Here is a 13,169-nt window from a genome sequence, read left to right as displayed (position 1 = left end):
AAAAAAATTATTGAGGGCAGAAGGTGTTGCTGGCTTTTATGTCTCAGTGGCTGCCCTGGCAGGTGGGCTGCTAGTGCCCTTTCAGCAGCAAAGCATCCCCTCTCACCCAAGCAGGCCTCTTATCCTGCCAGCTCCCCAGGTGTCATGGGGAACTCTTGGATGGCTACCTGACCATCTGCGATTTGGCTGCTTGGGGACAGTGACCAAGCACGAGGATCTGCAACAGCCACCCACTCAGATGAAGGGGCAAGCGCCCATTTCCCAACATTATATGGAAGACACCCAGCATCCCAGCCTTTCCAGAGAAGGTATTGGCATGTTCAGGTTGCTGTACAGGCTGGGTATGAAAACCAAGGAGAGCTAAAAACATCCCCCTTGTGGGGATGTTTAGGAGACAGTGGTACTTCGGGTTACATACGCTTCAGTTTACAGACTCCACTAACCCTAACCCAGAAATATTACCTCAGGTTAAGAACTTTGCTTCAGGATGAGAACAGAAATTGTGTGGTGGTGGCGTGGCAGCAGCAGGAGGCCCCATTAGCTAAAGTGGTGCTTCGGGTTAAGAACAGTTTCAGGTTAAGTATGGTCCTCCGGAACGAATTAAGTACATAACCCGAGGTACCACTGTAATAGGCAAGGAAATATTTGTTAAGTAATATCCTTCCTTCGCTCACACTAGAGCAAATCCCCTCTATATTCCCAGAAGCTAATTGGTAGATGTTATGTACTATGTTGAATAGGATCCAAAATGCAGCAGTTTGATTGGTCCTAGAACAATAGGATCCATTATGCAGCCGTCTGATTGGTCCTAGAACAATAGGATCCAGAATGCAGTAGTCTGATTGGTCCGCAGGAACCACCCAACCCAACTCCAGGTGGAAGTGAATCCGTAAGCTGATTGGCCTACTGGAGAATACCAGAATTAGCCAATCACGTGGGGCCCATGGTGTAAATAATTTATATAAAGCAGACGTTTGGGGGGAACTTCCATTCCTCGCTACTATGAGCTGAATAAACGACTCCACAATCGACTCCGAGTATATTTCAGTAGATATCTTTGAATCTCTACAAGATGACTAATCCAATCTGGTTTGCCTAGATGGTTTATTCCTGGTGTCCCCTTTTCTCCTTCTTAAAATACAATAAAGACTCACAAGTCTGTCTTTAAAAGTATAACAATAAGTTTACTCACAAGTTGTTCACAGTACACATCCTAGAAGGCAGGCTTTAAGCTTCAGGTTGCAAATATAGAACGTGGCTTACATCCTTTGTGAGGATGGCCCCAAGTGCTGCAGGCTGAGGGCCAGCAGACAACAAAATGGTTGCGAGAATGAACTGAGAGTTAACTGTGACAAGATTACTGCGTGACTTGCCCTTTTACAGAACCATGCCCACCTGCTGAGTCACTTACAGCGGGAGAAGGAAGTTCAACACCCGCCTGACAGTGTCCACTCTAGGAAGCAAAGCATGTTGTAATTGACTGTACTGATGCGTTACATCCTACACCATATCCCATAACCTCTGCACAGTTACCTAGGTAACTCCTTAAATGTGTGGAATGGGCCACCAAGGCTAGGATATAAAAATCTGCCTCTAATAGAAGGGCACTATCTGTTCATCTATGTCACTCTAGGCTGGGTAAACATTGCGTGACCAGGTGGCGACCTTCCCAGGGACAACCAGAAAGGAATAATGACTCATGACAACGTGTTATGGAACGGAAATTTGGCCACAACTTTATTAACCTTTCAAATATAGGAGGACCTTGGCTTAGGCATTGGGCATGTATCCCTGCCAGCCCTCCAGCCGGGGGAACTAGGGCTCCTCAGTGTAAATGGGATATGGGGGTTCCCCACAAGACACATGTGTACGCAGGCAGCCCACCCCATATCCCCTCATGCAGGGTAGTTCACTGACAATCTTTCAGTGTATGACCAGTGACACCCTCATGATGTCAAGCCCCCTTCCCAATCTCAATGTCAAGTTAGCGCCCCGGGAAGATAGGGAGCCAAGTGATTCTTCAAAGGGACTTGGGCTAAATTGCAGCTACGCTACAAAGTGAAAGGTAGCTGCAAGCCCATTGCCTCTTTAAGACCAGCTTAAGGAAGAATCCATGATGGGTTAATTGCTTCCATAAAGCAAAAAACAAAAACAAAACAAAACATGCACAAAAAGTCTGACTTGAAAATTCATTTTATGTGAATGGTAGTGTGGTGGTGTTGTTGTTTAGTCGTTTAGTCATGTCCGACTCTTTGTGACCCCATGGACCAGAGCACGCCAGGCACCTCTGTCTTCCACTGCCTCCTGCAGTTTAGTCAAACAAATGCTAATGAACAAAAAACATGGAGTAGCTAGCATGAAACACCTGTTTCCAAATACATCCTTCATCAGTGTACTGCTGTAAAGCTGTCAGGGGCTGGCCAGCGTTGCATGCCAGAGACTGGTCTGATTCTGACCAGAAAGAAAGACAGTCCCAGGCAGAGCAGCCTTTAACAGAGGAGGAAGAGAAGAACTGGGGGCCCCGTCCTTCAAGATTCCCAGGAACAGGGAGAAAAGCAGATTCAGAAGTATCACAGTTGGAGGTTGACGGAAATAGACAGCCCTGATAACTTTGCTAGGTAACCAGGAGGGAGGGAGCGTCTGGAAGGCTCTGCCTCTGAGAGCAGCGGTGATGCTGCTCCTTCCCCTTGGATTAGGAGGCAGGAAAGGGTTAAAGAGCAAGGGAAGCACAGGGGCAGGATGATGGGGAACTGGCGCTTCCTGCTGCGGAAGGGCAGGAGACTCAGACTGAGCAACTGATGTCTTGAGAAAAGTTGGCTCGATGCCACTCTCTCTGTGTTATTGTAAATAAATGGACTATAAACCTGTCGGAGGCTCATTAGTTCTTATCAGAAACGTCCGTGCATGCCTGACAAAAGCCAAACACAAAAAATTATTGCTGTCTGTTCAATATATGATCTATAAACATTTTTAAAACCATGAGACCCAGATCAAATAAATAATCAATTCCATCAATACAATAAAAGTTGTATTGTAAATATTGAACATAGATTACGGTCAAGGGAACCTTATATATAAAGGTACCGTTAGAAGACAATGATTCCTTCAGGTCTAAATTCATATCTTGACCTGAGTTCTTATATTTAAAGGTTGTTTAATCAGCCTAAGCCCTTTTATGGGCATTTGTATCGTAACATTTAGCTAAGCAGAATTTGGCAACATTTCCAGTCTGAATGGTAACAGCATACCTTTAAGGTGTGTTTCGGGAGTAACCAACAGACTTTGTGTTCTGGTATAACTCTGATACAAGAGAATTTCATATTAAGATCAGGGCACCAGAAAAATATTTTTTCAGTGAGGCTCCTTTGATAATAATATTGGTGAGCAACAATTATTCATCATTTCAAGTGATCTACCATATTTTTCGCTCCATTGGACGCAGTTTTTCCCCTCCAAAAATTGAGGGGAAATGTGTGTGAGGGGAAATGTGTGTGCGTCCTATGGAGCGAATGCAGGCTTGTGCTATGGCCACGCACAACCACTCCGGCAGGGAGAGGCTGCACGGGCAGGGAGGGATTGCACAGGGCTAAAGAGGAAGCCAAAGCAGCCAGCGGGATCCATCCCGCTCGCTGTCTTGGCTTGTTCCATAGCCACGCGCAACCCCTCCGGCAGGGAGAGGCTGCAAGGGGCTATGGCTTCTTTAGCTCCACGCAGGGAGAGGTTGTGCGCAGCCTGTACGCTGCTCTTTGGGGCTGTGGGGGGTAATTTTTTTTATTGATTTCCCTGTCTAAAAACTAGGTGCGCCCTATGGTCCGGTGCGCCCTATGGTGCAAAAAATACGGTAATTATGGCAATAGTATTTTTTGGAGTATTTTTGATACATCTTATGTTGGAAAGACGTGCTATAGGCTAGCTACTCCATCTATCTTTTACTCAATAACACTTGAGGCTGATTATATTGCCATTCCCATAAATTACATTTTCAAATCAGCCTTTCCATGTACATTTTGTTATTTTGCTTTAGCTTATACATACACACCATTTTTTTGTATTTAATTGCTTTCAAGGCAGCCTGAGAAAATTCTGGACAGTTGACATGTATGTTATTCCTTTCTCACAAATGAGTCTAGTCACAAGGCAGCGGAGGTGTAAGGTCAGAGTGTTCCTTCTCTGTTTTGCTAATTCTGCATCTTGTCCTCTAAAGAAGATTGGGATAGTCATTCCCAAGGGAAAGATCCCTTGGTTCCAAAACAAATATTGCTTTATTAATATTTGCTATCAATCTAGCAGAGTTTGCACGCAGCAGAGCAAAAGGCAATGAACAGTCCAAGGATCATCCCATTCTTTGCCAGATGCCAAGTCACAATGATCATCAGACACTGGTCACAAGACTTGCATGTGCAAGAAAAGGGTACACGTCTCGCATGTACACCTGGTCTACCGGCAGTAAAAAACCTCAACCTGTTCTCCAAGCCCTTCACAAAAAGGAAAGCAATGAGGGGACTAATAAAAATCAAGGCACATTGCCTTCCTTTGCATTTTCTGGTATCTTAAATTTGCAGTTAAGTCAGTAATAATGTACTACGCCATTTATTTCCAGAGAAGTCGCCCTGTTTGCAGCATCAACAAAGAGCCTTGGGACGCTTTGAAAACGCAACACATTCCTACGTTTAACCAGAAAAAAATCCCATTAAAGTGGTACCTCGGGTTAAGTACTTAATTCGTTCCGGATGTTCGTTCTTAACCTGAAGCTGTTCTTCACCTGAAGCACCACTTTAGCTAATGGAACCACCCACTGCTGCCGTGCCGCCGGAGCACGATTTCTGTTCTCATCCTGAAGCAAGGTTCTTAAGCTGAGGTACTATTTCTGGGTTAGCAGAGTCTGTAACCTGAAGCGTATCTAACCCGAGGTACCTCTGTAATGCATTAATACATGAGCATTTGCTTACTTTTTACACACCATTGCTGGCTAAAGGAAGCAGAAGAGGAGAGAGAAAGAGAAAATGTATTGTTTGCTCCCCAATGATGAAGAGACACTGTGTCTCACACCCTTTCCCTACACATCCACCCTCTCCTTCTTTAAGCCTTCTCTTTAAGCCAGAGGTTTTCAACTTTCCTGAGTCCATGGCTCCCTTGACCAACTGCATGCTTTCTGCAGCACCCCTGTGGGGCTCAGAACCCCATTTATGTCACCCTTGCCTGCAGAGCTGGCAGCTTCTCACCCTTTTCCACACACCCTCCCTGGTGGAGGGTTCCCTCAGTCTCCTCTCCTATCTCCTCTCCTTGGAGGTAGCCGCTGCTGCCGCTCCTGGTCTCAGAGCTGCCCCCTTCCTGCCCTAAAGAGAGGTGTCTCCTCACAACAGCCCCACGGGGGCCTGGGAAGAAGATGTCCCCAGACTTGGTGGCCCAAGGGAGACTGGCGAGGCATCATACCCAGGGAGCAGCAATGGCAGCAGTGGGCCCTGCCAGGCCTGCATGGAAGAAAGGCTCCCCTTCAGCACTGGGCACTCAGATTCCTGTTCACCTGGCGCCATCATAATACACCTTTAGGCACCTGGCAAAAATGTCCTCTTTAACCAGACGTTTGGTTGAAAAAGGATGGAGAGTTTCCTTGTTCTCTGTCTCTCTGCAAGCAACCTTGGGTGGGTCTCCCTAACCGATGGCCTCTGCTTGCTCTACATGGGCGATTTGGTGGGCGGGAGAGGGCACACACACCTACATGGTCTAAGGAGGGTGAGAGGCACCCATTGCTTAAGGCATTGGTTCTCAACCAGTGTGTCGTGGCACCCTGAGGTGCCTTGAATTGTGGTCAGGGCTGCCGCGGGCAACACTGGCCTCTGTCCCTCTTTCCTTCCCTCCCCCCTATGATGTCCTCTCACATCTATGACTCTCAAAGGCTTGCACAGCTGTGGTAAGAAGATCTGGTCCCACATTATAGGATACAGTGTGAATGGCATGTAGGCTACCAGGCCTGCTTACTGTATATAGCACCCCGGAAGACTTTGGTGAGATACTTTCCCACTCAATCCCTGTAACTCCACCCAGACAATCCAAGAAGAGGCTATTCTGTGAGGTTCTCTGAAAGTCCTTCTAGAAACTTGAGTGTAATTGGGATTTGTGGGAAATCCCAATAGCTATTGGGAAGTTCTATTGTTATTATTTCAATTTGTACACCTCCCTTCATCTGGAGATCATAGGCAGTTCAGAACATAAAGGTACAACATGAGAACACAAAATACATAATCCTCTTCCCTGACCTTCGTTAGAGGACAAGATGCAGAATTAGCAAAATGGAGAAGGAACACTCTGACCTGAAACCTCTGCTGCCTTGTGGCCACTGCTTTCCCTCCCTTAAAAAATGTTTAGGGGTTCTCTCAGTTTGACTCAAGAAAATCACGATTTTATAGTTCAAATCGGGGAAAATAAATATAGTAAATGGACAAAAGTACAAAGATTCACAAAATATTTAGGGGTATGTGTACCCCTGTGTCCCCCCAGAAAAGAGCACTGCTTGTGGTTATACTCAATAGTGAAAGGTTTGGGCAGTAAACCCCAAGGAATAACATACAGCTCATCTGCCCCAAATTTTCTGAAACTGCCATAGAAGCAATTAACCCACCATGGATTCTTCCTTTGCCCTGAAACGTCCCGATTTAAGCAGCTCTTAAAGGGGTAATGGGCTTGCAGCTACCTTGCACTTTTAGTGTAGCTGAAATTTTGCCCATGTCCCTTTTAAGAGTCACTTGGCTCCCCATCTTCCATAGGTGCCCACCAGTCATTGAGTTTGGGAAGGGGGTTGGTGTCACAACACACTGGTAGGAGCTAGGGGCTGTGAATGAACTGCTTCTATGAAAGCACCAGCCAGATGCAGTGCAAGGTCTACGACTCTCTGCTGGACCTTCCTGTGAACCTGCAGGTGGCCCACACCTTTGTGTTGGTTTCTGTGGTCATTCCACCCTGGGCCTCCTTGTTGCCATCTCCAGAGCTGGGTGCACCAACTGCATGGACGACCCAGATGCCAAAGGGAAAGTCTCAGACCTTGGGAGCGGCTGGCTCTGCTTCTGTCCATCTCTTGGTCTGCCAGCACCATCATCAGTAAAAAATTTAATCGGGCAACAGCTTTTTTCTCCTGCCTTGCCCAACCCTCCAACCCTAAAAGCCTTTCCCAGACCCTGAATTTGAGAATAGCAGAAGCATCTGGGAAGAGAAAAGAGGAATTCAGAGATATTATTTTTAGAAAGGGTTTTGTAAGTTGCATGTGCTTTGAGGAACCTTTTATCCTTTTGCATGGTCTGTGGTTAGTTTTGTGATGGTTGTTGTTGTTGTTGTTAAGATTTCTATACTCCCCTATACTCGAAGGTCTTGGTGGTTCACAGGATAAAATCACAATAGAAAAACACCAAATACATAAGCAAAATAAAAATGAAAATAACCTTATAATCCCACCAGAACACATTTTAAAGGGACATTGGATAGCAACCAACCAAAGATCTGGTTAAAGAGGAACATTTTTGCCTGGTGCCTCCATGTGTATAATGGAGGGCCATTAACAACACAAGAAAACTCCTTTCCCCCCTGCCCTGAGATGTGAACAGAGGCAGGGATTTCAGGTGATGGGGTGGGGTGTTTGAGGGGACAGGACAAGGCAGTTTTTGAGCAAGGTTTGCTGGGAAGAAGCGGCAGGACAGGAGCTGAGCTCCATCTTGGGCAGGCAGGCTGAAGGATGCCTGCGCTGCCGCCCCATGAAATGACCATGCTGTAAGATTTGGACTCCCACCATGCAGACAGGAGGTGTAAATAGGTGAATAAACCATATTTCTTAAACCGACAATAGTCTCTACTGCGTTTTCTATTCCTCCAAAGGGACACAGACCCTGTGTCAGTGCCAGGGACCCCATGGGTTCTTGTCCCCACTCGGCAAAGAGATGGGCAGGCATTCAACTTTTGTAACAATATTTTAGGTCACACCATAGATTTGTATAACAGCATTACAATATTGGCTGTTTTATTTTCAGTTCTTTTCCTAATGTGGCTGCAGGGATCTGTTTTAAATGAAGGGGTTCCCAGCAACCAGTCTTCTTAACCCCAATCCGGTTCTTCAAGCTGCAATGCATGGAGTCAGGACACAGGATGTGGGCTTGTATACAGGGGTGCCATCTTGCCCTCAGGATTGTGGGTGCCCACAGCCGTAACATGGAGGTGCAACATCACACGCATACCCCTGCACATAGTGCTCATTGACTTTGTGGGTGCCCAGTCCCTGCAAATTACATTATTGTGGGTGCCCAAGCACCCACGAGCCCCTGGAGTTGGCTCCTATCCTTGTATATTTCCTTCTCATTCTTGCTGGTGCTATTGTGATACACCACACAGGGCCATACCCATGTATTTTTACAGGTTTCCAATTAGTGTCATTTTTTGAATTTGAGCCAGAACACAATTCTGCCATATTTGTCGGTGAGAAGATGGGAAGGAGGAGATTTCTGCCATTTTTTCAGCAGGAGGGAAATGCCAGTGAAATGGAGGATCTTGTAGTGGAGGCAGATGGAGGGAGGGGTTACCAGCTGGCTGCAGAATCTACACAGAATTGGGCTTTTGTGCTACCCTGGTGGATGGCCGTGGCCTATGAACATGGCTCTAGAGTAGAACTTGGTTCAAAGGACAGCAGCCACGTAAAGACAAACAGGATTGAAGTGACACTCTGGGGGTCATGGAAAGCAGGGCAGGGAACATTGCAATATCACATGCTGCTGATTGTAGCAGCTGCCAGAGGGCAGGCGAAGAGGAGGAGAGACTGCCACCAGCAAGGCCCAGCCCTGTGTGGGTTGCGCCAGCTCTGAGGGGCAGGCGGAGGGTAGGGCCGGCCTGGGTGGGATGAAAGGAGGACTGGAGCTTGTTTAATCTTGCCCCTTTCTTAAAAAAAATATTTATTGGTTTGTTTGTGTTTGTCTGTGTAAATTTACCAAAGAATAAAATAGAACAAAATGGGGACTAAGGTTTTTGGTCAGGGCGGTGGAGGGACTGTGTGTGCGATGTCCAGGGACTGCTTAAAATCACATGATCCAACTTTGAATGTATTGTTATAGATTTAGTGGTGGCATCAGTGGCGTAGCGTGGGTTGTCAGCACCCGGGGCAAGGCATGTAATTTGCACCCCCTAACCCGTGGATTAGTGCCCCCTAACCCTAACCCCCAGATGTTGCGCCCGGTGCGGCCGGGGCCCCCCTGCCCCCCCACACTACGCCACTGGGTGGCATAGCTGTCAACATTTCCCCTTTCTTGCGAGGAATCCTATTCGGAATAAGGAAATTTCCCTTTAAAAAAGGGAAACGTTGACAGCTATGAGTGGTGGGGATCCCCCTAAACCCAAGAAATGAAGAAATGTCAGGATCCTGGGACCATTTCCCTTCTCTCTTTACAATTTGGGGTGGGGGGAGTATGAGAGAAAAGGAGAGGCAACAGCGATTAAGTTTAGACATAACTGATGGACAACAATTGGAATTGGTGATTTCAAGTTGCTGCATAGGTTGGGTTGGGGGAAAAAAATTGGCTTAAAACCTCCCGTATCTTATAGTGTAACCTCTGCACAGCTGCCCCTGAATTAGCTATTTGTTGTTGTTGTTTAGTCATGTCCAACTTTTGTGACCCCATCGACCAGAGCATTCCAGGCACTCCTGTCTTCCACTGCCTCCCGCAGTTTGGTCAAATTCATGTTGGTAGCTGTGAGAACACCCTAAATTAGCTATTTAAGGAGGTCTTTAAATGTGTGGACTGGGCCACCAGGGCAAGCGTCTGAACCTTCATCTGATAGGAAATGTTTTGCAGGAGTGGGCAACAGATAAAAAACGTGCCATTGAGGAGGGAGTGAGAGTGAGAAATGTCCTTATTTTCAAATGAGGAATGTTGGAGAGTATGCATACAGTGTATTCTGCCTCCCCATTTTATCCTCAAAAAAACCCTGGTGAGGTGGGTTATGTGGATAGACAGTGACTAGCCAAAAGCATTCTAGTGAACTTCATGGTTATGTGCTACACACACTTTGCTTCTACAATAATCAAACTTCAACACAATTTTGCAGGGAGATTAATCCATTCCCCATTTCTTTCCAGAACCCACCCACCACCTCAATCAAGTGATAACATCAAGAGATATCTGTGAGTTAGGCTACATAATTACATGGAAATTATTGAATCTGGGACGGGCTGAGGAGGGAAAACTGGGATAGGTTGAGAAAGGGGTGTGCATCACTTTTCACCCTGGGATTTCTCCTCAGGCCTCTGGGTGGGCTCCATGGTGCCTGCTGTGCAGGCCATATTGTTAGAAAAGCATTGTTTAATGTTTGGATAAGATATAAGGATTTGTTAGAAAATAAAACCCCAAGATGGTTGTCACCAATGGAAGCAAAGTCTCAGAAAAAACTCAATATGGAGGCTAAATGGCCGAAGTATTGGGAAATTTTGGAACAAGAGGGAGACAGACTAAAATTGCAGAGCTTTGAAAAATTAAAAAACAGAGTGCGAGACTGGCTCCATTATTATCAAATAATGGAGGCATATAATTTGGACAAAAAAATAGGCTTCCAAGTGGAAAAATCAAAATTGGAAACAGAACTGCTAGACTCTAAAGTTAAGAATTTGTCAAGAATGTATAACCTGCTGTTGAAATGGAATACTCAAGATGAAACGGTGAAATCTGCTATGATTAAATGGGCACAAGATGTTGGACATAATATTATGATGGCTGACTGGGAACACTTATGGACCACTGGTATGAAATTTACGGCATGCAATGCCTTAAAAGAGAATTTAATGAAAATGATCTATAGGTGGTACATAACACCAGTCAAGCTTGCAAAAAATTACCATTTGCCTGATAATAAATGCTGGAAATGTAAGGAGGTACTTTTTTCCACCTTTGGTGGACATGCCCAAAGATTAAGGCATTCTGGGAGATGATCTATAATGAAATGAAAAAGGTATTTAAATATACCTTTCTGAAGAAACCAGAGGCCTTGCTACTGGGCATGGTCGGCCAATTGGTGCCAAAGAAAGATAGAACGTTTTTTATGTATGCCACAACAGCATCAAGAATACTTATTGCAAAGTATTGGAAGACGCAAGATCTACCTACCAGGGAAGAATGGCAGATGAAACTGATGGACTACATGGAAATGGCGGAAATGACTGGCAGAATCCGAGACCAGGGAGAAGAGTCAATGGAAGAAGATTGGAAAAAAATTAAAGTATATTTAAAAAAATATTGTAAAATCAATGAATGTTAGAAAGATGCTGGAATGAATTTACATTGTCTTAGCAGAAAGGTTGTAAAGAAATAAGTTAGAATGGATTGTTAATGGGTTAAAGTGTAAAATTTAAGGTTAAATTGCGTTAAGTTAAATTATGGAACAAAATCTGAGAAAGAGGGAAAGGACATGCTGAAACAATTATGTATTAGAATACAAAAAGGGAGGTGTGAGGAAGTCAAGGAAATAAGTAAATGAAAGATAAAGATATGAAAATACTGGATGTTAGTGTTTTTAAATGTTATTGTTTAGCTGTATTGTTTTGGGGTTTCCTTTTTTTCTTTTTCTCTCTTCTCCTTTTTTCTTTTTAGTATTGTATTTTCCTTTATTTTTGAAGTATTGTAATCTTTTTTGTATTATTATTGTCTGTTTTTCTTTTTTCTGTAATTGTTAAACCTTAATAAATATCTTTTAAAAAAAACACAACAAAGTGGTATGATAAGTCATCCTTGCATCGTAGTAGCTATCGTAGATATGGAATCCAAGTGTGACATTGGGTAGGAACTTAGGATTCTCAATGATTTTGTTCACAGCAAATGCCAAAGCACGGATGTGCTGGTAGAATTTTGTCACCATTCTGCATATAGAGGTAGAATTCGTTCATCTCTTTGTATAATGAGTATGTTTCCTGCTATCATATCACAATATTGGTAATTTCTAATAGGGTCTATTGGGGGGTATTGGCCAAACCTACACACACACACGGACAGACACACACACACACACACACACACACACACCATTCTGTCATTTACAGAAAAATATATTTGTGATCTGAGCAACTACAAAAGATGCAGAGCAAACGAAGCCATTTCTTACTGTGGAACATCAAGCTGGTTCTGAGAAGGATGTTCACTGAATGAAACTTCATGAGAATGGTAAACTAACTGAGAAGCAATTCCACCAATGAAGAGAGCTCCTGGCTGGAACCACTCATGTGGAACAGGGTGGGGATCATTTCTGGAACACTCCAGAGTATCTACTTTGTACCCCATCAAGGTAAAGGTAAAGGTACCCCTGCCCGTACGGGCCAGTCTTGACAGACTCTGGGGTTGGTGCGCCCATCTCACTCAAGAGGCCACGGGCCAGCGCTGTCCGGAGACACTTCCGGGTCACGTGGCCAGCGTGACAAAGCTGCATCTGGCGAGCCAGCGCAACACACGGAAAGGACGTTTACCTTCCTGCCAGTAAGCGGTCCCTATTTATCTACTTGCACTTTGACGTGCTTTCGAACTGCTAGGTTGGCAGGCGTTGGGACCGAGCAGCAGGAGCGCATCCTGCCGCGGGGATTCGAACCGCCGACCTTTCAATCAGCAAGCCCTAGGCGCTGAGGCTTTTACCCACAGCGCCACCCGCGTCCCATTTGTACCTCATAGGAAGCAACAAAGCTAGAGCTATCAGAAGCCACAACATCTAATCAGCAAAGCATCCCTCTAAATTGAGAATCTCCTCTGTACAGAAACAGAAACTACCAGACTTAACAGTCTACACAGGTTGGTGGCTAATTCTGCTAACACATCTCTTAAGAGAAATACATCAGCTCTGTCTTTGACTGAGACACCAATGCATGCCTTAAGTGCTGGCAAGGTTAGCTGATGTAAGGTGGAATAAAAGGGGAAGTGTATGAAAGGAAAGTGACAGAGCCCTGCCCACTTTTCACATACTCTCAGGTGTACATTGCTTGGGGGCGTATTTATATTAATTTTCAGGTTTACTGGTTGATCATTTTCTAGTAACTTCTGGCAAGTCTTTGGAGCTTTGGGCAGTTGGAACAAATTATAGGAGGATCCTAGGAGGCCAGTGATTAGCCCTTTACCATTTGAGTGCTGTTCCTCAACCCCACCCCCAAAGCAAATCTGTTAATTCCT

The sequence above is a fragment of the Podarcis gaigeae genome, assembly GCF_964106915.1.
Source record: "Podarcis gaigeae genome assembly, chromosome: 13".
Taxonomy (NCBI): domain Eukaryota; kingdom Metazoa; phylum Chordata; class Lepidosauria; order Squamata; family Lacertidae; genus Podarcis; species Podarcis gaigeae.
Note: the sequence above shows the minus strand (reverse complement) of the source record.